The sequence below is a fragment of the Zingiber officinale genome, chromosome 1A (assembly GCF_018446385.1).
Source record: "Zingiber officinale cultivar Zhangliang chromosome 1A, Zo_v1.1, whole genome shotgun sequence".
Lineage (NCBI taxonomy): Eukaryota > Viridiplantae > Streptophyta > Magnoliopsida > Zingiberales > Zingiberaceae > Zingiber > Zingiber officinale.
In genome coordinates this window covers 38783049-38788691 of record NC_055987.1, presented here as the reverse complement: position 1 = coordinate 38788691, position 5643 = coordinate 38783049, and positions in this window count along the sequence as shown.

The following is a 5643-nucleotide window of genomic DNA, read 5'->3' as shown; positions in this document are numbered from 1 at the left end:
CACTTCGGATGATGTTGCTTGTTGAGCTGACGAAGATGAGTAGCGTGAGCAGCTTGCAGAGTAGCACAAGAATTGATCAGAAGATCCTATTTGCCTCTGTCTTCGAGCCTATTTTTATAGATGTACTGGAGGTTCGATCGACCGATCCCACTGTTCAGTCGACCGAACCCGCTCCCTTCCTTCCTGGCTTAAGTTCTAAGCTGGCTCGATCTTTCACATTTACTGGTGTTTAATGGTTCGGTCGACCGATCATGCCTTTCGGTCGACCGAACAACTTCCTTCCCTGTTCGTCGTGATTCTACTGAGATCATCATTTAATGTTGAATAAATGCTGATTGAATCGGTCGACCGATCCCCAGGTTCGGTCGACTGATCAGCTTATTTCCTTTGCTACTGATCGATGCTGATGATCTGTCCTGTGTTGAGTCACTATGGTTCGGTCGACCGATCAGGCTTTGATCTGACTTGGACTCAGTTCTGATATGATTTCTGTGCTGATTTTGCTTGGTTCGGTCGACCGATACTACTATTCGGTCGACCGATCAACTCAGATCTGCAAAACAGTATTAGACAAAAAAATCTCCTGCAAAACAGATGTTAGAGCAATAATATAAAGAAGAAATAATATGCAAGATAGTAGGACTGTCTTGATCTGAACTTTTGAAACCTTCCCGGTTTCTTCAGTTGCAACAGCGGCCTAAGGTTGTTCCCTTCGGGAACCCGAACTCACTGTCGCTCCTCCAGTTGTTTACCTCAACCTACCTGCTAAACTTAGATCCTCCAGATCTAGTTTGGACTTTTCACTCAGCCTTGATTGGCTCCCTAGGACTTTTCCTTTGATCTTTGATCCTCCAGACCTCTCGATCACACCGCCAAGCATCTAGTCCCTTTGACCCACTTGGACTTGCACCTGGGTTCCACGATCTGCTAAGATTTCTCCTACCTAGCCTCCAACTAGGTCTTTCCCGGTTGAGTAAATATCCTGCGTACTCAGTCAACTTGTTAGATCATAACAAGACTTAACTTGAACCTTTGACAACATCAAAACTTAGGTTTGAATCTGGTGCAACTTGTACCAACAATAATCTCCTCCCCTTTTTGATATGTATCAACTCAAGTTAAGTTAGGATTAAATTATAATGAAATAACATAGTAGATTGTAATTATGACAAAAATTTGCAATGAAATGAATTAACTAAGTTAATAAAATTGTGCAATAAGTACAAGGATAAAAATTATCCTATCCCCCTTAACTTTTACCTATTCGCCCCTCCCTTTTTATTAGATAAAAAAACTCATAAAAAATATGAAAAATAGTTTTAAAAATTTTAAATTTTTTTGGGGTTTATTAAAAGAATATCTAATAAAATAATATTTTTCAAAATTTTCAAAAATATTTGAATTGTACCGATTAATCTTCTATTTTGACTAAAATAATGTTAAAATTACTTATCTAGTTTAAAAATCTTGAAAAATTTAGTAAAACTCAAACATACAACGTCAGATCAATATAAAAAATTTCATGAAAAAATATTTTGTACTTTAATAGAAATAAATCATTTTACCACAATTTATTTTTAGAAAACTAATATTTAAAAATATATTTTTACGTTTAAAAATGCAGTTAATTTTTCTAAATCTCTATTAAAAAAATTAGAATGGTAGAAAAAATTAATTCTTAAATTTCAATTTTTGTGAATTTTTAGTATTAAAAATTACTTTTCAGTAATTAATTCATAATAAATTTATTATCAATCAAACAAATTTGAAAATATTTAGTCTAACATAAAGTTTACTATTCTATCAGTATAAAAATTTTAAATAAAAAAAGAGAATAGAAAAATTACTTGAAAAATATTTTTCTAATTAAAATAATTTTTATTAAAAAAAATTGGGAACTTTAGTCTAAAAAAGATTTAGGAATCCAATATAGGTTCCTACCTACTGGATTTACTAAAAACTTTAAAAGTACATAATTCCTAAGGATTTTCCTAATCTATCCCTGTTGATTTCTAATATACTAGTTGATGCTATTATAATTTCTAAATTTTGATTTTTGAAAAGTATTTGAATTCAAACATGCATAATCATTTTCTAGTTTCTATATTTTTGCTTTGAGTTTTTCATTTTCTACTCTTAGATTATCATACATTATTAAGGGGCATGAATTAGCTAGATTTATTTTTATCTTAGCATTTTCTTTTTCTAGTTTTACTATATTATTAGATAACATCTTCATAAATTCAAAAGATTGTTGAGGGGGTAATGTACGTACCTCACTTACCTCATGGTGTGATGCTCCCCCTTTATCACATCTTTCTTCTGAAGATCCTCCCACTTCATAGATTTTCATCTCTGAGCTGCTTTCATCTTATCCTTAGTGGTCTGCCAATAAGGCTAGTTTGGCATATTCTTCAACTTTTGATTCTGATGACAATGATTTGTCCCAAGTCACCTTCAATTTAGGGCAGTCATCCTTGATGTGTCCTTCTTCTGGGCAGTTATTGTTGGTGCAACATTCCTCAGGTCAAGGTTGACCTGGTTGACCAAGCTTGAGTCTTGATTTGGATTTCGATGTTTGACAATGCAAGGTTGATTGAAGAAGAGTCAAGTAGGTCAAGGATGACCGGATACTTGACTGGGAAGTCCTAACTGGGATGTTAGGCAGGAGGAAAATCCTGGTGAGTGAAGCCAGGTGAAAGACCTAGTGAGTGAAGCTAGGCAATTGGGAAGTCCTAGTGAGTGAAGCTAGGCAGGAGAAAAATCCTGGTGAGTGAAGCCGGTGAAAGACCTAGTGAGTGAAGCTAGGCAGTAGGAAAGTCCCGGTGAGTGAAGCCAGGCAGAGAAATCCAGATGGGTCAAGGTTGACCAGACATCTGGTGAGAGTCCAAGTAGGTCAAAGGGATTGACCGGATACTTGGCACGAGAAAGAAAAGTCCAAGTAGGTCTTAGGGAGTGACCGGATACTTGGCAAGAAGAGAAAAGTCCAAGTGGGTCAAAGGGATTGACCGGACACTTGGTGAGAGAGTCCTAGCTGGTCAAGGGTGACCGGATGCTAGGTCTTATGTACCAACAAGTCATGGTTGACTAGATGTTGGTTTAGGGGCTTTGGGCTTGGTTTTGGGCAAAACCAAGATCTGGATTGATCAGCCGATTGATCAGCGGATTGATCCAGTAGATTTGGATTGATCGCGGATTGATCCAGCAGATTTGGATCGATCCGTGGATCGATCCAGCAGATCTGGATCGATCAGTGGATCGATCGGATCATCGAATCGATCCACCGATCGATCCAGTGAGTCCCCGCGAACAGAACCCCTTTGGATCGATCCGTGGATCGATCCAGAGGTCCCAATCGATCAGTGGATCGATTGGGACGCTGATGCTTCGCGCGATAAGCGCTGGATCGATCCGTGGATCGATCCAGAAGTTTTTCCAGAGCACAGAGGCGCTCTAGATCGATCCGTGGATCGATCCAAAGCCTCCCCGATCGATTGGGAGCATTCCAATCGATCGGGATTCGACCGTTAGCGTCGATTTAAGACGCAGGCGTTCATTTCCTTCGGTAGCACTTCACCGATTCATTCCAGATCTTCACGAGCTCCTCCACAACTCTTCTCAAGCTTGAGATCGCCAGTTCTTGAAGGTTCTTGGAGGCTCTTCCAAGTCAAGAGGCGGATCAAAGCAAGAAGAAGAAACTAGGGTTAGGGTTTGTGCACTCATTGTAAGCTTGTAAGCTTGTATTTCTTTACTACCCTTTCTTCTTCTTGTATTGAGTCTTGTAGGGCTTCTCCGCCCTTGGTAGTTACCATAAAGGAGAGTTTCATTAGTGGAGGGTGTGTGCGTTGTGTGGATCCTTGGATTAGTCACCGCCCTTGGAGGTGGATACCAAGTAAAATCCAAGTGTTAGCGTGTTTGTATTTGTTTCTTTGTATTTCCGCTGCGCATCCTTGAAGAAACAAGCAACGCCGAGCAACGAGCACGCGAAGAGCTATTCACCCCCCTCTAGCTAATTTTCGGTCCTAACAAGTGGTATCAGAGCAAGGTTGCTCTTCACCGGAATCACCGCCGGAAGGGGCAAGCATAACAAGCAAAGCTAGAGGGTGAAGAAGTTGTTGCAAATTCATCATAGTCAAAGAATTCAAGAAGCTCAACTTCAAGATGCAATTCCAAGATGGACTTGGATTTGATACAAGGGTGGCTCCACCATACACATCCACAAGCTTCGATTCTTGGAGATCAAGAATTGAAAATTTCTTGATGACGAATATAGAGCAATGGTTTGCTCTAATGGAAGGTTTTAAGGCTCCAAAGAATTCAAAGGGCAAAGTTCTCAAAAGAAGCAAATGGAGCCAAGAACAAATTCAAAGATGTGAGGCCAATGACAAAGTGACCAAGCTTCTGGTCAAGCTATTGCCGAGCAACATCTTGGAGAAAATTGGAGAAGTTGAAGATGCCAAAGAGCTATGGAGCAAATTCGAAAAGGCTCATGAGATCCCCTCCACTGTACCTAACCAAGAAGAATCCAAAGAGGGTGACTCATTGGAGCAAGATCAAGAGGAGGACTCCGAAGTTAAGAGATGCTCAACTTCCGAAGAAGAGGAAATCCAAGAAGCTTCATTCTCAAGGGAGTGTAATCAAAAGAGCAAGGAAGGAGCATATTCCTTGTTTCATGTACAAGAGGATGAAGAAGAAGGTGAAGCCTCCACCTCTAGGATTGAGGGGGAGCAACTCTTGGTGACACCGGATCAAGAAGAAGGAGAATCCTCCACATCCGGGTCAAGAGAAGAAGAGGATGAAAAAGCTTCCACCTCCACAAGTCAAGATAAATCAATTGGAGGGAAATCGATTTCGGATCAAGAGGAAGCCTCTACATTCATATCAAATGGAGGAGCAAGTGCCACCCCTACACAAGAAGGTATAAATGTTTAATTAAAAATAAAAATCATATTATATATTTTGAGTGTAGGGAACATGGGCACTACAAAAGCAAGTGATCTAAATTGGCCAAGAAGAAAGGTCAAGTGGCACCAAAGGGCAAGGAGAAGCTCAAGGAGACCACCCCCACAACAAAGAAGAGCAAGGAGCACATTGTGTGCTTCTTGTGTCAACAAAAAGGACATTATCCGAGTCAATGTCCAAAGGGGAAGAAGATGGTCAAGGCTCAAGGAGGAAACTCAAGTCAAGGGGGAGCCTCTAAGGTAAAAAGGAAGGTAACTTTTATTGAGCCTATCCCTTTACATTATGGTAAAAAGCATGCTAGTTCTAACTTATATCATTTTAATGCTATTTACCATAAGAATAGAGAGCATGGTAAAATTAAGGAAAATAATGTAGCTTACCAGGCTAAAACTACCACACCTAGGATTAGGAAGGTAGATAAAAATCTAGGCAATTACACTAAGGACCTTAGCTACAAGCCTAGAAATAAAAATGCTCATAAATTTAATGGAAAACCAAAAACTAAGGACTTAGTGATAGAAAATCAAGTCTTGAGGTCAAGGCTTGATAAAATGAAAAAGACCCTAAAAAGGATGGAAAATATCCTAAAAGGGCAAAATGAGCATAGACTAGGTCTAGGAGCACAAAGGTCATCTAATGACCATAGGGGTTTGGGATACAAACCAAATGCTAAGAAGGATG